At 46.3% G+C, this 21,927-nt stretch overlaps 1 protein-coding gene and 1 pseudogene across 16 annotated transcripts in view; one reads left to right on the top strand and one right to left on the bottom strand.

Annotated features, from left to right (window-relative positions):
* The first annotated feature begins 229 nt into the window (after positions 1–229).
* Positions 230–21,927, top strand: part of Eif4g3 (eukaryotic translation initiation factor 4 gamma 3) — a 233,953-nt gene continuing 212,255 nt past the window's right edge. For 12 of the 16 annotated variants that reach the window (XM_076565482.1, XM_076565483.1, XM_076565488.1 and 9 more), the window contains exon 1: positions 272–412. The gene's annotated coding sequence lies outside the window, so the exon portion shown is untranslated. Of the gene's footprint in view, positions 413–21,927 lie in introns of all 16 variants that reach the window. The other 4 variants (XM_076565487.1, XM_076565500.1, XM_076565490.1 and 1 more) reach the window with 2 other exon arrangements.
* On the bottom strand, positions 17,494–17,584 carry LOC121827721 (U6 spliceosomal RNA; annotated as a pseudogene).

Raw genomic sequence — 21,927 nt, forward strand, 5'->3', positions numbered from 1 at the left:
GGCGGCGGCGGCGGCGGAGGGCGTGTGTGACCGGTCCCGGCCCCCTCCTCCTCCTCCTCCCAGCCTCCCCCCGGCCCCCCGCTCCCGCCGCCTCCCCGGGTCTGCCCCCATCCCGCCCCTCCGCTGCCCCCGGCCCCTGCACCCCGGCGCGCCCGGTCCCGCTCTGGGGGGGTTGGTGGCTTCGCTTTGCCATGAGTTTACCGCAGAAACCGGCTCTGAAATCAGGCTCAGCGGCTGCAGCAGGAACCGGACCCGGCACCGGAGCGGCGGCGGCAGCGGCAGCGGCGGCGGTACCGCCTCCTCACCCGGCGGCGGCGGCAGCGGCGGCGGCGGCGGCGGCGGCAGCAGCAGCGGCAGCGGCGGCCCCTCCTCACCCGAACATCAGGGCCCTCCAGACCCCGGCGCCCCAACAGTATCCTTTTCACCTTCCAGCGGTCCGCTGCGACCCTTAGTGGGAACCTCCTTGCCTGCCGCCACAGCCCGGCCAGGGAAGGGACGGGCAGCCGCTCAAGCCCGGTGCTCCGGGTTTGGCCCGAGCTTTTGGGGTGCACCGGTGGCAGCATTGCTGGGACCCCGGGACCCTCTGCGGTGCCGTGCGCACGAGCTCCACCGGGCCCTGCCTCTGCAGCTCTTGCGGATCTGGGGGAACCCTGCCCTTGAAAGCCCCCTCCCCTTTATTGGGCAGAATTTGCTGGTGCCTGGAACCAGCCCTGCAGGCAAGGCTTTTCTGATTGTTGGGAGGCCCTGCCTTCTGCGGGGCTCGGTGGCCTCTCTGTTATTTCGAATCCACGGTAAACTTTATTAAAGGTAAATTTCCTGTTCGAAACGAATCAGCTCGTTCCCGAGGTAAGTTGGGTCTTCTGCCTATAGTGCAAGTGTACAAAAAGCACCACCTCTGGCTAATGTATTTAAAAAAAATTTTTTTAAGCAATTAAGAGTTGTGTTGTGGTTTGTGGTGGAACTGGCTAAGGAGGAAATGTTACAGTGGACTCTTCCCTGTCTTTGACCTTTTGAAAGGAAGAGGAAGTTAACTCACATTACCCAGCACCCCCAGAAGTGTCACTTCTTCCAAGACTGGTGTTATGCTGAACATTTTTTCCCCCAAGGGCTTTATTTAGTAAGTTCGCCCCGCTATAGGCCTAATGTCTGGACGGTTCCAGGACTCCTGAGAAAGAGTCTAGTTTAGAATGTGTCTTAATTTCATGCTGTCGAAGTTGGTACAGTTTTGATTGAAACAATCGTGGTGACCAGGTGTTTTAATCAGAATAAAACGTCGAATTCATGGCTCCCATGGAGCTTCAGCAAGGTGTTTTTCTTTTTTCTTCTTCGGTTTTTTCAAGACAGGGTTTCTCTGTGTATTGTAGCCCTGGCTGTAGACCAGGCTGGCCTCGAACTCAAGAGATTTGCCTGCCTCTGCCTCCAGAGTGCTGGGATTAAAAGTGTGCGCCGCCGCCTCCACCACCACCACCACCTAGCAAGCAAGGTGTTTGTTGCCTACCTGAGAATACCATTTCTTCGTTCGCCCTCCTCCCTACCGCCCCTTGTACTTGTGAAAATCAACAAATGATTATTGGATGTCTGCTGTGCTGTGACTTGGGTATCTGTCACCCTGTATTTGACTGTAGACATAGTCGGGCTGTTTGAGCTAGTAGGTGCCGGCGGTGAGGGCCGCAGATCTTTTCCGTCTAGTTTGATTCTTGTCTGTATTGGTTACTTTGAGAAGGGAAAAACACTTCCCTTGGGTCACCTCAGGTCATGGCTTGCTTTCTGTCAAGTGTCCTTTCTGTGTTCTCTAAGTGTTGTTAGTCCACATCTTTCAGAGCTCCAGTGTGGTGTGTGCACTGATTTCATAACGTTTTGACCCTGCGTGGTTCTGTTAAGTGCTCGCTCACTGCTGAGAATGTTTAGTGTTCATGGAAAACCCAGTTACTTCTGACCCACATGCGCAGCTGCTGGCCTGTGAAGGAGCAGGTTGGCTGCTTAGCCTGCTTCAGGGTAGAATTGGGTCGCTTCATCTACCAGCTTCACTTCATACTTAGTTCAAATTCCTTCCTAAATTTAGGGTTGTTTTTCTTGATGGACCGTGCTTGTAGGTTTCTGTCTCAGGACCAAGTGAGTTATTCATTACCTCCTGCCTCTTTTAGGGAGGTAACCAGAGGAAGCACATAGTATGTGCTCGTGACATACAGAATAGCAAGTAGGGAATCACGGTGTTGTATGTGACAGCCCTTGGTGAAGTTGGTGGCTTCTTTGGCTTGAGTCGGGTGACTTGAGTATCCCAACTGTGCTTTTTCTCCGTGCACTTCACAGTCGAAGGACTGGAAGACTCACACACAGCTGGTTACAGCCTGGGAGTGGTGACTGGTGCTTCCAGTTGCATTTTTATCTTTTCTTTAGCCTAGAAGATGCAGCTGTTAAAGATGAGTAAGTTTAAGGTGCCCTTTTCAGAGGACGTCATTTTAAATCTTTCGTCACAATATTGGTTCCAACTCTGTTGCTTTAGAGTTGCATTTTGCCCCATGTCATGGCAGTTGACATTTTACACTTGATGTATTCTACGGTTCCTGCCTTTCACCTGGCAAGATTACATTGCTAAATTGTAAGCGTTTATCTAGATAGTAAATGAAGCACAGGCTGCAGGCTTCTCGGAACACATCAGTGGTAAAATAGTGTCACCTGGTAATGGAAGAGGTCGGAAATGGATTGAAGTAGAGCAGTTCTGCTTTCCAGCTGGAGGGAATGTGGGCATTTGGGTTTGCAAGCGCCATGATCATGCAGCAAGTTGTACCCGTGAAGCCCTGGGCTGAAAGCAGAGCTGGAGTTGCTCTCTCCGTGGCTTGAGTAGATCTCAGAATAGATGGGTACAATTGCTTGCTTCAAATTAATAAGCTTAAGCTGTATATTAAAGTATTGGAAGGGGTTGTCTGGCCAGGTGTCCTTCATTTGTACTGAGTGTTCAAGTGTCAATCGAAATGAAGGGAAGTGTTGGAAACAAGGGATTGGAATGTAAACCTGAAGCTATTTCTAAGGAGGCATCAGCTCTGCACAGCAGGAAGGACCCTCGAAGCCAGTGGAAGGAGAAATGGCCACATAGACTGCAAAGAGTCCAAGGATGGCTCCTGGTAGAGCGAGGGCTGGGATGGCAGGGCTGGGAGGAGAAAAACCCTACCTCACACGAAACGTGCTAAAAGCAAGAATGGGCCGAGGGTTTCTGGAACAGAAGCCAGCTTGAAGCTTCTACTGGGTGAAATCACAGCTTGGGAATATCTGGCTTGAGATAGGCTCAGCTCTCTGTTGCGGTTGGGACGGCTCTGTTGAGAATCTTGACAGTGGACATCCTTCTTCTGGCTGACAGAAGAACTGACATTTGTCTCAGGAGCTGTCCTTACACAGACTTTCTACTGAAATTCTTCAGGGGGTTTCTGGGTTTCCCATTAAATCCCAGCTCTGGAGATTGAGACTGCCTGCCTACCTACCTTTCAGAAAATTCTGGATAAATGAACTTGAGTTAGGTGCCCATTTGAGCAGAAGGGTTGTTCCATATGTTAGGAATACAGTATTCTCCCTGTATGGGAGACTTCAGGGTGTGACTTCTCTCAGCGTTGCTGACACTCCTGGGGAGTTTTCTTACTGTTTTGGGGCAGCCAGTTAAGAAAATGAGCCAGGGAAGGCTGGAGAGATGGCTTAGTGGTTAAGAGCACAGTCTGCTCTTCTAGAGGACCAGAGTTCAATTCCCAGCATCCCCATGGCAGCTTACAACTGTCTGTAACTAGTTCCAGGGGATCCAACACTTTCACACAGACATACATGCAGGCAAAATACCAATGCACATAAAATACAAATAAATAAGTCATCTTTAAAAAAAAGAAATTTGCTGATTATGCCATGCTGTGGTGGTGCACACCTTTAATCCCAGCGCTGGGGAGGCAGAGGCAGGTGGATCTCTTTGAGTTTGAGGCCAACCTGGTCTACAGAGGTAGTTCCAGGGCAGCCAGGGCTATGTAGAGAGACCCTGTTTCACAAACAAACAAGCAAAAAAAAAAAAAAAAAAAAAAGAAAGAGGAAAAAGAAAATGAAAATGAGGCAGTAGATTTCCCAGGAGCAGATCTAGGTGGAGATCCGTGTCGACCAGAAGATGACTTGTGTCTCTAGTTCCCTTGTCATAAGTGTTCTCGGTCTTTGCGATATTCCTGTTGCTTTTTCTGCTTGTTTTTAATTTTTTCTCCCATCGATTTTAAGTGGTTCCTTACGGGAGAAGCTTGTAATGTCTTTTTTTTTTTTTTTTTTGCCTTTCTGGTAACTAGATTATTTGGATAATAATGCCCACTGCTCTAGAAGTCATATGTGCAGGAGTCTATTTAATTTTTCCAAGATGTCTGATAAGGTAGGTGTTGTCTGTTTTTCAGACAAGGGTACTGATGTTCAGGGAAGTTAGTTACATTTCCTGTGCTAGTGAAACGTAGTGTGTGGCAGACTAATGACCAAGGCCAAGCCCATGGCACCCCTCTTCCTCAGCTGGGTGAGCAGTTTGCGTGTAGGGCTGGGAGGAAGACTCAGTTTTCTCCTGTATTTGAGAGAAACCATGTGGAGTAATCGAGAACACAGCCCTGCTGCCCAGGGTTTTAATTAGTTCACAGCCACATACTGCTAGACAAGTATGCTCTTCCCTCACTGAGTCTAACAGCCTAGGGGCCCTCTGTTGGAGTTAGCTCGGGGTTCTGCTTGTTCAGGAGTCAGCAAGGCCTCCAGCAAAATTCCTTTATAGCTAGCGGCTGGAATGCAGAGGCTGCCCTGGTATCGAGTATTTCTCCATTCCTAAGCCTCTCCAGCGAGCAAGTGTCAAATCTTGAATGCTGGGAGACAGAGGCAGGCAGATCTCTGGGCTACACAGTGAGACCCTGTTTCAAACCAAGGCAAGCGACACAAATTTTTGAAGGCAGATCCTCATGAGGAGGAGAAAGGGAGGCAGATGCAAAATGGGGATCGAGTCCCCAGGTGCCTGTCGTGCACGCTGCTCCTGCCTTCAGTGGGTTGACTGCTTACAGAGTGGGTGGGTGTTGGTCAGACTGAGTTTAGGCTACCTCGGCACTAATAAGTTGCTGTTTTACATTGATGTTTCTGATCATCTTGAGAGGGATGTTCTTTAAAATTGAAAACTGTGTTTTATGTGTAATGGCAAGAATGAACACATTTTGCCTGTCTCTCTGGAGGCTCCAGTGTAAGTTTTTGAATTTCCTCATTTATTTATCATCTACTGTGTTCCAGACTGGTGCTAGGTCCAGGGCTGAGATGATAACATTTGCCCTCAGAGAGACTGGTTCCAACAGGCAAATAGATAGGATACTCTTGAGGTGTAGGACTCAGTGACCACTTGGCTGTGAGTCTGGTCTGCAGACAGAAGAGTTAGAGCTTCGTGGAGGAAGTTGATGTCTGAGCAGGTTAGACCCATGAGTAAGGATTGATCCAGCTGCCCACCTGGCTCTTCCCAGTTCTGTGGCTGCTGCAGGGAATTTTAGTAGATTGTGGTCATACTGCTTTTATGTCTGCCTACCCCAGTATGGGGAGCTAGAGGAAGTACCGTAGATGTGATTGCTGTAGATTCAGGGTGTCTTCTACATGATGGTCTGAGCATATGTGCTCCACTAGTCCCTCAGTGTCACCCTCCCATTTACCCCACCAGACCATTGCCCTTGGGGCTGGATGATGGTCAGTGATTAAGAGCGTTGGCTATTCTTGCAGAGGAGCCCATATGGTGGCTCACAGCTGTCTCTAACTTCAGTTCTAGGGGATCTGATGCCCTGTTCTGACCAGACCCCAAGGCACGAGAGACACGCACGCACGCACGCATGCACGGTGCATATAAAGTAGTAAGACATCTAAAATAACCAAATCTTTAAAAGAAAAAAAGACCATTGCCCCATTAACCTTAAAATACAAGATCGAGCTTGCTATATTCAGAAGTGCTGGTTTTGAATTTGGTGGTTTTGTGTTTGCTCTTACTAATTTAATTTTGAGGCAGGGTCTTCTGTAGGGCAGGCTGGTCTTAAACTCTGTATGTATGTAACTGAAGATGACCTTGAACTTCTGACTCTCCTGTCTCTAGAAGTATTATGTTGTAATAGTCCAGTTGAATACTTGGGAGCATCTCTTTTCCTTTTCTCGGCAGTGAAGGGGTCAGTGACCTTGAATTCCAAGGGCTTGGGACTTTGAAGATGCGCTTGAAGGTGTGTTTTGCTATTGCAAGTATAGGACAGGACTTATGTGGACCAGTTCATGATATCTCTGTGTGTCTGGTGGACAGTGACATGTTTCTGTGGCAATTTATTGGTCCTCCAAGAATGTTAACTTGGACCCAAGGAAGATAGCTTGCTCATATAAGAAATCTCTAGTTTGGGGCTGGAGAGTTGGCTCAGTGGTTTAGAACACTGGCTCCTCTTCTAGGGGACTGGGGTTCAATTCCCAGCACCCACATGACAGCTCATAACTGTCTGTAACTCCAGTTCTAGGGGATCTAACACCCTCATACCAGTGCACATAAAATAAAGTTAAATTAAAATTTAAGAAAGAAAAAGAAACCTTTAGTTTAGGGCTTCCTACTAGATTTAGCCAGAGACTGAAATGTCTCTGTGATGTCATACTGTAGACTGTATGAAGTTGGTTGTGGCATGGTTTGAGACTATAAAATAAGGCTGTCACAGTCAGTGACTAGGTCACTCTGGGTAAGGATAGTGAGTACATTACGAGGTATGAGAGGAAGTTGGTTCTGGAATAAACTCTGTGAGAGCTATTTTAGTTTAGGGAGAGCATTGGAGTTACTAGAGTAGGCAAGGGTTTCCTGATTGTGAGGCAGGCAGATTACTTCAGCAGGACCGAAGCACAGCCGAGATTGCAGTGGATGAAATGCCGCCGCAGGGTCCCATGAGACTTCGGGATTCTCAGATGACTTCCAGTTCTTTGGCTTGCTGCCAACCAGGAGGAGCCTTTCACTCTCTGGTGCCTCAGCTGAAATCGGAGATAGTTCAGTCTATTTTAAGTGCATTTGAAACTTGTCAGTTTTTGTGACCTTTATTATCTATAGCTTCTTTGTGTGTTTTGAGCCCACTGTGTGCTTCCCGACTCTTAAGATGTTAGCGTTTGTTGATAGAATGTAAGTGCCACGAGGCAGATGTGTCTGTCCTCTGTCCCGTTCACCATGGACTTCCAGGCCTTAGACTAGTGCTTGGTTTTAGGGGTAATGTGCATGGCATCGTAACTCATTTTCAGCCTTCAGTGTTGTCCTGACATTGTTTCGTACTGATGCATGATTAAACTGAAAATCCTGTGTGATTTCCTTTGAGATGGAGTAGTGCTGACCCAGTGTACAAATCTGAAGGTGCTGGCTTGGGTTTGAGGTTTAGATATGGGGGTGAGGACTCGGGTGTCATGCAGAAGTCACAGGAGCAGCATGTATAGTCAGAGTGTAGTCAGATTAAAATTAGGTTTATCGTACGAAGTAACGTTAGGAGCTTACTGTGTAGACCAAGCTGGCCTCGAACTTAGGTATCTGCTGCCTCTGCCTCCCAAGTGCTGGGATGAAAGGCACTGTCACTGTGCCTGGCTTTAGCAGAAAATTTAAAAAACAGAAACGAGTAAAAATTCCGTGTGTGTGTGTGTGTGTGTGTGTGTGTGTGTGTGTGTGTGTGTGTCTGTGTCTGTCTGTCTTCTCACTTGATCTCATAAGACCTCTGCCCCTGTGATGTAAGACTTTGGCTCGGAAACACTTCCTGTCAACCTTAGAAGATTAAGATTGGGAAGGGGTTTGTTTTTTGTTTTTGGACAGAGTCAGCTTCTGCTTTATTTAGCCGTTAGTGCTGGTATTCACGTGTGCCACCATGTCTGTTTTCTAAGGGGGTCTCATAGAGAATGGCCACTGAGCTCTTGTGGTTCGCTGATGCACCTGTGTCAGGGTTGTGTCCTGTCTGTACTCAAGGGAGCTAATCGTATGCTTGGCTGCTGAGCTGAGCTCCCCGCTCTGTATGGGTCTGAATTTTAATGGACTTAAACTCTTAGTTTTTGGAAAATACAGTCAGATTATGTACAGTTTTAGATTTTTGCTCCTCCTCCTCCTCCTCCTCCTCCTCCTCCTCCTCCTCCTCCTCCTCCTTCTTCTTCTTCCCCTTCTTCCCCTTCTTCCCCTTCTTCCCCTTCTTCCCCTTCTTCCCCTTCTTCCCCTTCTTCCCCTTCTTCCCCTTCTTCCTCTTTTTCCCCTTCCCCTCCTCTTCCTTCTCCTTCTCCTCCTCCTCCTTCTTCTTCGTTGTTGCTTTTGCTTTTCTAGACAGGGTTTTCTCTGTGTAGCCCTGATTGTCCTGAGACTGACTATGTAGACTAGAACTCAGAGATCTCCTGGACTCTGTCTCCCATGTTGGGAATAAAGGCATGCACCATCATGCCTGCCTTCTTTTTTGGTATTTTTGAAATAATAGGATTTTGATATGTAGCATAAGTTGTTGGTTTCAAACTAATGGTGGTCCTCCTGCTTCAGCCTCTAGCCACCAAGACCAGCTTCTCCTTGGTTCCCTAACTTAGTTTCAGAAGTGTTTCTGTGAGGAGTGAGTGATGAGAGGAGGGATAGCGTGCGAGGGATCTGGTGTTAGGGACGCAGGCCTGCGGTGGGGACAAAGAGAAGGAAGGGGTGACAGGGTCCAGCTGGCTGGGAAGAAACAGGAAATTACCCAGCAGTCTGAGTCCTTGAGCTCCAGCTTTGAGAACGTGAGGTGGCACCGCTTGTCTGTTCGCTGGGCTTCGCTGGGCGTCGCTGGGCCCTGGAAAACAGTTTATAAGGAACTCGAGGACTGGCCAGATCACTGCTGCCAGAACATTGATTATCGCTTGCTGCCAAACCCGACCACCTGAGTTGGGTCCCAGGAACCCATGTGGTAGAGAATGACTTCCACAAGCTGTCTTTTCACTTGGTTTGTCTGGTGCAAAGACATGTACATACACACTCAGCAAATAAATAATTTTTAAAAATAGAAAAGAGACTTGCAAACCGGGTATGGGAGGCGGACACAGGAGGATTAGAAGTTCAAAGTGGTCCTTGGTTACATACTAAGTGGGGGCCTGTCTAGGCTACATAAGACATTGTCTCAAAAAAGCACCACAACCACCACCACCACCACCACCACCACCAGAAAACAAACAACTTGACTGCAAAGTGGGTGTTAAGAAAAAGGGTCAGGGTCTGGATGTGCAGAGGAAGTAGGACCCCTCTGAAACAAGCACAGCGGATACTGGGTTCTAAGGGTCCCGCCTGAGTGCTGCGAGCGTCGGATTCTGGTCGTGGAATGCTTGAGAAAATGGATCTAGAGTATGAGGGGCTTGGAGTGAGTCTGAAGAAGACATCCCCGCCCCCAGATCAAACCCAGGGACTTGTGTATGCTTGGCAGTGGTTTTACTACTGGACTGTAGGACACCCCCAAGTTTTAAAACGTTTTAATTTTGGGTTTGTGGTGTGTATGTGATCTGTGTGCACCTGTGCACACATGGAAGCCAGAGAAGGATGTTGGATGTCTGGCTATATATTAACTGAGGAGCAACTTAAGGTGCTGGTCCTGCAGATCCCAAGCTGCAGGATCTCCACAACACAGGGCAACAACAGGATATCCAAGAGGAGTCCCAGTGTCCCAGTGAGGATCCAGTATTGATAGTGTAGCATAAGCCAGAGCTTCAAACTGGACCAATGACTCCTTGCAATGAACGTTTACAAGTAAAGACGTATGGACTAAAGGGTTTACTGTGTGACTCACTGGGACACACTACAGCTTTCACAACAAAGATTTTTTTTTAATTTTTTTTTTTTTTTTTGACGGGGAGGTTGCAAGGGCAAAGGATGATTACGAAGGATAGGAAGATGAGTGGAATTGGGGTGCAAGATATGAAATCCACAAAATAATTAATAAAAAGTTAAAACAGAAAGCTGGGTGTGGTGGTGCACACCTTTAATCCCAACACTCGGGAGGCAGAGGCAGGCAGATCTCTGTGAGTTGGAGGCCAGCCTGGTCTACAAAGTAAGTTCCAGGACAGGCACCAAAAACTACACAGAGAAACCCTGTCTCGAAAAAACAAAACAATAGGTGGGTTAGGGAGATGGCACTGTGACTGGAAGTGTTTGTTGTGTGAGCATGAGAATCTGAGTTCAAAGCCCTGGAGCCCACATTAAAACCGAGGAGCAGTCACATTCATGTGTGTCACCCAGTGCTGTGGGGCACTACGCAGGAGGACAGCTTGGCTTCCTGGTCTCCAGTTTGGCTCAGGAATAGTGAGAGTTTGTCTCAAGAGGATAAGGAAGACAAGGATACAGCCCAACTCTTAAGATGTTAGCGTTTGTTGATAGAATGTAAGTGCCACGAGGCAGATGTGTTTGTCCTCTGTCCCGTTCACCATGGACTTCCAGGCCTTAGACTAGTGCTGTCCCTTGGAGCTGAACTTAGAGATAGTTGAGAGTTGCCTGCCTTGGGTGCTGGGAACACAGTTCTTTAAGAGCATCAAGTGTTAGTGACAGCAGTGCCATCTACTGTCCAGCCCACTCCTCCCATTAAACTGTGTGTGTGTGTGTGTGTGTGTGTGTGTGTGTGTGTGTGTGTGTGTGTGTGTGTGAAAGGAAAACTACAGGAGTTGTTTCCTCCTTCGCCCTTTGCGCTCTGGAGATTGAACTTGGGCGGCCAGGCTTGCATGGCCAGCACCCTCACCACCTCTGCTGTCATGCCGGCCCCTTCAGTTATTTCTTCTGGTTGGTTGATCGGGTGATTGGACAGGGTCAAACTGTGTAGCTTTGGCTGGACTGGAACTTGCTACTCAGACTGGTCTGGTCTCAGCCTCAGAGATTTGCCTGCCTCTGCTTCTTGAGTGCCAGGATTAAAGGTGTGTGCTAAACATCTTGCTTATGTTTAAACAGTTTTATTAAGATCTAATGAACATGCAGTGGGATAGGCTGGGAGTCACTCATTCAGAGTCTACAGGCAGTAGTTTTGAATCCACCCATCACCCCAGCTTCTCTATGTGTCACTGGGTGTTTTGCCTGCGTCTCTGTCACCACATGTGTGCATTGCCTGTGGAGGCCAGAAAGAAGGAAGTGCTGTCCCCTGGAACTGGAGTGCTGGCAATAGAATTCGGGTCCTCTGCAAGAGCAACAAATTATCTTAACCACTGAGCCATCTCTCCAGCCCCCATCACTACAGTTTAAGAACATTTTTATCACTTCCAAAGGGAGCAGATCATTAGGCCTCCTGTTTTCCTTAGTTCTTGCCCTAGGCAGTAGTTAGTACTTCTGTGTGTAGGTATTCACCTCTTTCCGAGCCTTCTGTATATGTAAGGAATGAAATGAGTTGTCTCGTCACATGTGTCTGTTCCTTAGCATGTTGCTTTCAGAGTTCATCCGTGTTGGAGAGTGCATCATTACTTCCCTCTCTGCTGTCAGCATCAAGTGGTGCTCTGCATACTCCATCTTTGTTCATTTTCCGGTTGGTAGATATTTGAGTTGTGTGGAACATTTGGCTGTTGGATAATGAAGAGCCGAAAAGCCTGCTTAGGTTTCTCTTGGGTATAAACCTACTAGTGCAGTTGCTGCGTTCCATGAGGAAGCTTTGGGCTCCCACTTTGAGGACTTGACAAGCTTTCCCTGTGCCTCTACATCATTGTTATCTTATAGCTGTGCATGGGTGTGGCGGTTGTCTGTCTGTCTTTGTCATTACTTGTCTGCAGGTCTTCCCACTGCATGTGTAGCTTTTTTCCTTGTGGTTTTGATTTGTATTTCCCCAGTGGCTAATGAACATGAGCACCTCTTCATGTTGTATTGGTCGTTTGTCGTTTGTCAGAAATAATCTGTTCATATCTTTTACCCAGTTGTCTTAGTGTTCTGTTGCTGTGAAGAGGCACCATGACTATGGCAACTTTTACAAGGAAAGTATTTAATTGGGGCTCACTTACAGTTTCAGAGATTCAGTCCATTATCATCATGGCAGGGAGCATGGCAGGACACAGGCAGACTAGTGCTGGAGAAAGTTCTACATCTGGATCCTCAAAGGCAGCAGGAAGAAAGATGGTCACTGGGCTTGCCCTCGGCTTCTGAAACCTTAGAGCCCACACTCAGTGACACACCTCTTCTGAAAAGGCCACACCTCCTAGTCCTTTCAGATAGTGCCAGTCACTTCCTGGTGACCAAGCATTAAATTTCTGAACCTATGGGGGGCTGTTCTTATTTAAACTACACCAGTCATCTATTTATTTATTCATTCATTCATTCATTTATTTTTCTGTACCCCAGGCTTGCCTAGAACTTGAGGTCCACCCTCCACTTTTAAAAGGGTTAATTATTATGCATGTATGTCTGTTTATAGCTAGCTAGGTGTGCATGTGTGTGTAAAGGTAACTGAGAAAGCCAGAAGAGGTATCAGATCACCTGGAGCAGGAGTTAATAGGTAGTTGGAAGCCACCTGACTGCCAGGGACAGAACTTGGGTCCCCTGGAAGAGCAAGAAACAAGTGCTTTTAACTGCTGAGTTCTCTGTCCTGCCCCTTTGAGTTTTTACTACATTCTGAATTTAAGGCTTCTGTCAAATACAATCTCGCATTCAGCCTTTTCACATGTTAATGTTGTGTGTGCACTCAGGAAGCAGAGGCAGAGGCAGGTAAATGTCATGAGTTCAAGGCCAGGCTGGTCTACATTGGGAGTTCCAAATCAGTGAGGGCTGCATAGTGGCGCTCTCTCAGAGAAGGAAGAGAGGTGTTTGAGTAACCGTGTGAGGTTAATACGACACGGGCTTTATGGATTATAGTCAGTGTGTAGTCATTCCACACACACACAAAAGCTCTTCTCTTGAAATTTAAATAATAGAGCAGTAAGGTTATATCTGCTTTTTAGTACGTCACTAATAAATATGCAGAGGAAGTGGATCTTCATTAACCTGCAGAATTTTAATGCCATCAAGTATCTAATGATTAAAATTTTTGAATTCTTGAGGCTTAATTGAGGCAGCTGATACTCTCAATATTACATTGTCGCTCTTTCAGAAATAGAATTTGGAAGCAGTTCAACTTCCTGAGGTAACTGTTGCTTCTAAAGCTGACAGGAACATGTGCCCTTAGCCTAGACCCTTCTCATGTGGTAGGTGGCTGAGTGTGCTGAAATCTTAGGCAACAGTAAAAACTGGGTGTTGGTGTGGACAGTCAGTGATTTCATTCTTGATTAAAAAAAAATTACAGAGGGGGTTCTGGAAAGGTGGCTCAGTGGTTAAGAGGGTCCTTAAGTTGCGTGGCTCACAACTGCTTATAATTCCAGCTCCAGTGGATCTGATACCCTCTTCTGTCTTCTGAACACCCCTACATACATGACTTGTTTGTACACACATCCAAGTAATAAGAAAAGGAAGTTAATATTTTTTAAGAATCATAAAGGTCAGCCGGGCGGTGGTGGCGCACGCCTTTAATCCCAGCACTCGGGAGGCAGAGGCAGGCAGATCTTTGTGAGTTCGAGGCCAGCCTGGGCTACCAAGTGAGTTCCAGGAAAGGCGCAAAGCTACACAGAGAAACCCTGTCTCGAAAAAACAAAACAAAACAAAACAAAAAAACAAAAACAAAAACAAAACAAAACAAAAAAAACAAAAACAAAAAGAATCATAAAGGTCGGGACATCTAAGTGTACCTTAGCTCAGCATTTAGAAAATTTAAAAATACATTTGAGTGAATTTAACAACAACAAATAAAGTGTTTGAGGCCAGATGTGGTGGCGCACACCTTTAATCCCAGCACTCAGGAGGCAGAGGCAGAGGCAGAGGCAGAGGCAGAGGCAGAGGCAGGGGCAGGCAGAGCTCTGAGTTTGAGGCCAGCCTGGTCTACAGAGCAAGTTCAAGGACAGCCAAGGACTGTTACACAGAGAAATCCTGTCTTGAAAAACAAAACAAAAAAAAAGTGTTTGAAGAGTAAAGTTTGAAGTGTGTTTAAAGAGTCTTTCCATGAGCTGTTTTTTTTTTCTTTTTTAAAATTTATTATTTTATATGTCTGGGTTATTTTGTCTGCACGTATATCTGTGTACCATGTTTGTGCCTGGTGTTCTTGGGGCAGAAGAGGGCATCAGATCCCCTGGAACTGGAGTTAGGATGGTTGTGAGCCATCATGTGGGTGCTGGGACTTGAACCCAGGTCTTCTGCAAGAACAGCAGTGCTCTTAGCCACTGAGCATCTCTCCAGCTGTCCTTTTTTTAGGTTGAAAGGGAACTTGGGGGTTTTTGGAGTCAGCTTTCTGCCCCCGTCCTCCCTCTGCCTAAGAAGCTTAGCGAGGAAAGGGTTACTTGCCTAAGCATTTATTTTATGTAAAATCTGAGTGGTTTGAGAGCTTTTGTAACATTGACAAATACCTCCTTGTTATGCTCCTGATAAATGGTTACTCCACCTAGTTTCCGTTTTAGAACTTAGGAAATTGGAAGGCTTCATGCTATTTCTAGGTGTGTTACTGAAATGCTTTGTGAGGTAGCCCTTTGTCCAATAATTTGTATTTAATCATTTATTTAGTTTTTTTTCAAGTTGTAAAGGTCTGTGACATTAACATGTGAACTGAAATAGGAGCAAATTCTTGTCAACTCCCCTCATTTAAAAAGAACTATTGAACTGATTTTGCTTATTTGCTTATTTTGGGATATGTGTTTCTGACGTGTGTTCATGTGTGTTTGTGTGAGTGTTGGTGTGCATGTCCATGATCCACTTGAGTCTGGAAGACAGCCTTGGGTCTTGCCTTCCAGCTTGTTTGAGACAGGAACTCTGTGGCTGTGAATGTCAGGCTGGCGGGGCCATGAATGTCCTGGGATTCTCCTGTCTCTGCCCTTTCCCCATAGCAGCACTGGGGCCATTGAGTGGGTTCTGAGGACATGAACTCAGGTTCTCTACTTGCTTGACAGATGCTTTACCTGGTGAGAGCTCCCTGTCTGGCCGGAAACTAACTTTTAACTTACAGAAAGTTGCTGGAGGAGTCGAAGGGCCCCTTGGCCTTGTCTTATCCTGTACCCACTTTGTTAATCTTAGCTTGTTTTATAACCTTAGCTGATCAGTAAGAGCAAGAAATGAGCGGGGCAGTGGTGGCGCACGCCTTTAATCCCAATGCTCAGGAGGCAGAGGCAGGTGGATTTCTGAGTTCAAGGCCAGCCTGGTCTACAGAGTAAGATCCAGGACAGCCAGCACTACAGAGAAACTCTGTGTGTTCTCTGGAAGAAAAAAAAAAAGGAGAGAGACAGACAGACATATACTCACAGTTCACCAAGATAAGCTCCAGACCTCACTTGTCTTTTACTAGGTTTTCTATTAATGTTCTTTTCTGCTCCAGAATCCTTCCTCTTTTTGTTTTCTCTTGGTGTCTTCCTCCTTCTCTACTCTGGTGCTGGGATCAAACCCAGTGCCTTATACTTGTTTTCCACTGAGCTATCTCCAGCCTGTTTAAAAAAAAAATCTTTCCTCCATTTTAATAGCATGTTAGTTATAATAACGGATTTCATTATGCCTGTTCGTACATGTACACAATGTATTTTGGTCATAATCACCTTCCCCCCAGCTCCTTTTTGTCCCTTCCTACTCCTTTGAATCTGGTCCTCTCTTTTATGTCTTTATTTACATGTATTTACAGTGTGTGTACATGTATGTGGGTGCATGAGTGCTGTAGTGCACATGAGGAGGTAAGAGGACAGGATACAGAAGCTGGTTCTCTCCTTCCACAGTGAGGGCTCAGGGATTAAACTCTGGCTCTCAGTCTTGGTGGCAGGTGCCCTTACCTGCTGAGCTTCTAGGTTCTCATGTCTAATTTTTAGTGACCTGATGAGTTTCATTATAATTGTTTAACGATTCATTTTAAAATTGTGTGTGTGTGTACTCATATATAGGCAGGTGCTAGAATAGGGAGCAAGGAGTTAAGTTGGTTATGAGCTGGCAAGACATCTGGCTGCCTGTCACGATGCTGGGAACCGAACTCTGGTCCTCTGGAAGACCATCACGTGCTTTTTGGTTTTTCGAGACAGCGTTTCTCTGTGTAGCTCTGACTGTTCAGGAACTTGCTCTGTAGACCAAGCTGGCCTTCCTTGAACTCACAGAGATCGAGTGCTGAGATTAAAGGCGTGTTCCACTATCACCTGGCCATCAAGTGCTCTTAAGCTGAGCCATGCCGGCTGGTTCTTGTTAAAGTTTACAGGAGCCTTAGTGGGTTGGTGGGAGTTTGTATATAGGAACATTCTGCACCTTACTGTGTGTGTATGTGTCCCCGTGTGTCTGCCCGCTTGCGCGTGCCTGTACATGTAGAGGTCAGAGGTCACCATTGTGTGTCTTCCTCTGTCACTTCCCAGCTTACCTTTGAGACAGGTCCTATCACTGTACTTGCACTCACCGATTAGCTAGACTGACAGGTCAGTAAACTCGGGGTGGGGGTGGGGTCGCAGATGTGCATCGTTAGGCCTGGGTTTTTCTTGTGTGGAAGCTTGGTCTGAGTTTGGTCCTCATCTTTGTAGTGCAGGTGCTCTACCGAGTAGATCATCTTACCAACACTGCAGTATGCTTTTGGAGTTCATCGGATTGGTTAATTTCCCTCCTAGGTGTTTTTACCCATAATGTTTAAAGCAGAGAATTGTGCTTTGGGAAAAACTACTCAAATCACTCTTTTGACTCCTGACTTGAAATATAAAAATAATATTGAAGGGCTAGGACTGTAGCTTATGTACTAGAATGCTTGCCTAGAATGACAAGGCCCTAAGTTTGAACCTAGCACCATGTAAAATGGTTGGGACCAGGTACTTCTAGGGAAAATAGAAAGGAGGGTCAGAAGTTCAGGGTCATCCTTGGCTATAAAAGAAGTTAGAGACCATGCTGGATCAAAATCTTCCTTCAAAGCCTGGTGGTGGCGGCGGTGGCGGCGGCACATGCCTTTAATCCCAGCACTTAGGAGACAGAGTCGAGCGTATCTATGAGTTACAGGCCAGCCTGGTCTACAGAGTGAGTTCCAGGATGGCCAAGTCTATAAAGAGAAACCCTGCCTTAAAAAACTTTAAAAAAAAAAAAAAAAAAAAAAAAGTAATCTTCCTTCAAGTATGGAATGGTTTATATTTTATTTTCTTCCTCTAAATTTTTAAGGAAATGGATGCTTGGATTTTTAGAAATCCTTTGGTTCTAAATGCATGTATCTCTCATGTCCTCTCTGTACGAGGCTGTTGCCTAGCGTGTGGGGAACTTGGCTCATACATGCCGAGAGAGCACCGTGCTCTGAGCTGCATCTCCAGCCTGAAAGCTGAATTTTGGTTTGTTTTTATTTTGAGGTGAGGTTTTACTCTGTAGCGCAGATTGACCTGGAGTGCAGTATGTAGCAGGCTGGCCTCATATAGTACAGGTATTTGCTCAGCTTCCCAAGTGCATTTTCACAGTGGGAAGTCATTTGAAAAACAGACTCTTTCCCCAAGGGAATTCAATTGTTCATTGATTGCGCATGGTAATGGAAAAATATGTAATTTGTGTGTCATCCTTGTGCAGGGGCCATGGTACCCTGCATCGGTCCAGTTTTAGTATGTGTGCTGCTGAAGTGAGCACTTGAGAGAGCTCATTGTACAGACTAGGCTGGCCTTGAACTTGCTAAGGCAGCCCTGTCTGGTCATGGACAGGTATGTAGCTCTGACTGTCCTTGTGCACTGACCCTATAGTCTCTTGGGTGCTGGGATTATAGGCTCAGCACTGTCTGGCTGCCTTCAGAATCCTTTCCCCAGGAATACATTCCTTCTGTAAAAGGACGTGTTGGCCTCAGCTTCCGGAGGCCTGGGGCTGGTGGCAGGAGCACACACTGGAAGCTCCTGTGCGTCTGGAGAGCTGTAGCCTGAGTCTTACACTGAGGGCTGGGTTCAGGTGTCACCTGAAGTGGCACTTCTTCAGTGAAGTCGGTTTATTCAGACTGCTTAAAAGTGCTCCAGAGAGAGAGAGCGAGAGAGAGAGCGAGTGAGAGAGGGGGAGGAAGCAGCAAAGCAGCTTTTTCATAACTGTACATAGCTCCTTTGAAAAGCTTTCTTTTACTATTTTGTGTGTGTGTGAGTGTGTGTGTGTGTGTGAGTGTGTGTGTGTGTATGTCGGTGTCGGTGTTGGTGCACATGTCCACAGGATCAGGTGGTTGTGAGTCCACTGATTCTGCTGCTGGGAACCGAACTCAGGTCTACTGCAGAAGCAGCAAGCTGTTATCTGCTGAGCACAGAGCTCCTTTTAAAGTGGAGACTGACAGTGGAACCCTCACAGCTGTCATCTTCATCTGGTGACAGTGGTGGTCTGCACCGATGGCAGCCAAGTGCATGCACACTGTGCTGAGGTTTCTGTTTTTGCCTTTTCCACTCTAGATACAAAGCCTGTCTGTGTGGACAGACATCCTACTTTAAAAATGACTATAGAAAAAGGGGAGGAGACAGACAGTTTTATCAATTAGTTACATATTAACTTACTGTTCTTTTAATTTTTCTGTGGCTTTCATTTCTATAGTAACTTCTCATTTGTGCAACTAAGTATTCAGGCAAACAAGTAATATTAGTAGGTTTTTAAAATCACAGTTGTTTATGTATTTATTGTGCTTGTGCATGGATATGCACGCTTATGTGGAGGTCAGGACAATATTTGAGTGTTGGTTCTCTTCTTCTACCATGTAGATCTTAGGGAGGGATTGAACTTGGTTTGACTGGCTGAACTGCATTGATAGCCATATAATATTAATAGTTTTGAACTTTAAAATAATTTAGCTGGGCCGTGGTGGCACACATCTTTAATCCTAGCACTCAGGAGGCAGAGGCAGGTGGATCTCTGTGAGCTCAAGACAAGCCTGGTCTACAGAGTGAGTTCCAGGACAGTCTGAGCTACATAGACCCTGTCTCAAAAACAGAACAAAACAAAATAAATAAAGTTAAAAAAAATCTGTGTCTGTAGAGATGGCTCAACTGTTAAAAGCACAGGCTGCTCTTTGGAGGACCAGGGTTTGATTCCTAGCACTCACATAGTGGCTACAACCACTTGTTATCCAGTCCCCGTCCCAGGATATCTGATCCCTCTTCTGACCTCTCAGGGCACTAGGTACACACATGGTTCACAGACATACATGTAGCCAAAACACCTATACACGTGATGATAATAATAATAGTAATATTTCAGTCAACTCTGAAATAATAAAGACAGAGAGTCTGCAGTGTGTGAGTGTGGGTAAAGCCTGTTACTATTGACAGGTTCTGTTCTGCCATCTACTAAAGCAGGGAAGGGAATTCATGTCTCCTTTTCAAAGGGTTATAATTGATCAAATAGAGGAGAAACCTTTCTGTGTGAGTGTGTGTGTGTGTGTGTGTTGCGGGGTGTTGTGTGTAGTGTATGGACTTGTTTGAGTATGTAGGTGTGTGTGTGTGTGTGTGTGTGTGTGTGTGTGTGGTGGCACATGTGCTTGTGTGTCAACCTGCATACGGCAGTGAGAGGTAGACATTAGCTAACGCTTGTTAATCCATCCTTACGTTTACTTCAGGCATTGTGTGGTGTGCCTGGCTTGGAGGGCAGTTGTTTGGGTGCTAGGGATTAGAGCAAAGGAAGCAAAAGTCCATTACATGTGTACTTACTGTTGAGGGGTGGAGAAGAAATCCCTGCCTCCTCTGTATCAAGCAGACAGTTGAGAGAGCTGACGTGTTCTCCCAGGGGAGTTGGCAGAGCTGAGCCTTGCCAGTCATTGAGAGCTAGAGGACAGGAAGTAGGATTTTTGTTATCAGAAGGCCATCCCCAGGTGAGTGAAATGTCACGAGCCTTTGGAGTCATGCTCAGCAGTTAGAAAATGGTCCATGGTGAATTTGCTGTGGTCAGAAGACCGACTGGTGGAAAACATTGAAAGTTTCACGTGTGGGTGGTTTAGGAGGCCCTTGGGCTGTCTAGTTGTGGAATCTGTGCTTTTCTCCCATTTGTTTGTTGAGGTTTTTATTTTATGTGTGTGTGTGTTTTGTCTCTATGTATGTACCTCATGCATGCCTAATGCCTGCAGAGGTTGGAAGAGGGCATAGGACCCCTTGGACCTTGGAGTTAAGATGAGTTGTGAACTGTGTGGGTGCTGGGAATAGAACCTGGGTCCTTGGTAAGAACAGCCAGTGCTCTTCTGAGCCATCTCTCCTGCCTCCTACTCCTAGCTTTGGAGACGAGAATGATGCTGTCATTGAATGAATAAAGGAAAGGAGAGAATTTGTGTTCATTCTTTGAGAGAAGACATCTATTCAGTTTAGGATACCTTGGGCTTGAAGTGAGCGGAACATTCAGTTCATCTAGGAAGTGGAGATACCTGAAGGGGTTTGCAGTGAGAAGGAACCGTGTGAGCAGAAAGGGTTGGAAAACACGTCTGTGATGATGTCAGCACAGTGGAAAGGTGAATGTTTTGAGGAGTCTGCGCTGTGGCTGGTGATGTGATGAGGAAGCTGTTGCCAGTCCGGACAGCTGTGAAAGCTTTCCCCTTATGGAGTCAGAGTGATGGGACTTTACAGGAAGCTTAACACTGCATTTAAAGACGGGGCTGACTGGAGAAGAAGTCTGTTCTTGTTTGACGTGCCTTGGTTGTGCCTTGTCTGAAGCCAGTTGCTTCAATAGTTTCATCTAACTATGTCTTTATTTTCTGCAATCGCATTTCATACTTAAAACTTTAAAAATAAATTACTTAATCCTAGGTAATAGTTAATATAAATAACTTTATTAACTATTATTATTAACTTTATAGTTATTCATTCATTCATTCATTCATTCATTCATTCGTTCGTTCGTTTATTCATTCATTTAGAGACAGGGTCTCATTATATAGCACTATCTAGCCTGTAACTATGTAGACCAGGGTGGCCTGGAACTCAGATTTGCTTGCCTTTACCTCTCTCCCGAGGGCTAGGATTTAAGGTGTGTACCATCATGCCTGGCTGAAATCATTAATTTAAATTCACTATATATACATTTTTTTGTTATTATTTGTTTTTGACAGGGTCTTATATATCACATGCTGACCTACAACTCACTCTGTAGCCAAGTTTGGTTTTGAACTGATCATCCTTCCTCAGCCGCCTCCTCCTAAGTGCTGAAATTATAAGCTTGAGCCACTGTTCTGGGCTGAATCCCTCCCTCCCTCCCTCCTTCCCTCCCTCCCTGTCCTCCCTTCACATGTGAGTGTACAGTGTGCTTACTTAAGAGGATGCTTGTAGAGGTCAGAGGCTGAGACTGGAACTCACTGTTTTGGTTAGCCTAGCTGGCCAGCAACCCCCTGGGATCCATCTCTTTCTGGCCATTAGTACAGGCCTACACTACCACACCCAGCCTTTATGTGACTGTTGGAGATCTGAACTCAGGACCTTGTACTTGCACAGTGACTTTACATTGGCCTTTCTCCCTAGCCCCAAATCCACATTGAATGTTGTTATTAACTCCTGGGTGTGTGTGTGTGTGTGTACGTGTGCGCGCGCGCGCGTGCGCTTATGGTCCACGGCACACTTGGTTCTGAGCACTCAGGCCTCCAGGCTTGTGTGGTGGCTGCCATAATCTGCTGAGCCCTATCTCTGGCCCCATATTTTTTGATAAAAGATCTTTAAATGCTAATGAGGAATGAAGTGCAGTTGATAGTGTTAAGTGTTGTATCCTGGCAGCCAGGACCCTGAATACTCACTCTCATCCCAAGCTGTACCCTCCCTCATCCCTCACCCTTAACTGATCAGGCTTTATATTTATTTTATTTTATTTTCTTGAAGCAGGATCTCACTGTGTAACACTGGCTGGCTTGGACACAACATCTCTGTAGACCACGTTAGCCTCAGAACTCAGGGATCTGCCTGCCCCTGCCTCTCTAGCCCTGGGCAAGACTGATGATCAGCTTTAAGCAGGAGGAGCTATTGATACTCAGCTGGTCTCATGCC

This window comes from Peromyscus maniculatus, chromosome 2 (genome assembly GCF_049852395.1).
Source record: "Peromyscus maniculatus bairdii isolate BWxNUB_F1_BW_parent chromosome 2, HU_Pman_BW_mat_3.1, whole genome shotgun sequence".
Classification (NCBI taxonomy): domain Eukaryota; kingdom Metazoa; phylum Chordata; class Mammalia; order Rodentia; family Cricetidae; genus Peromyscus; species Peromyscus maniculatus.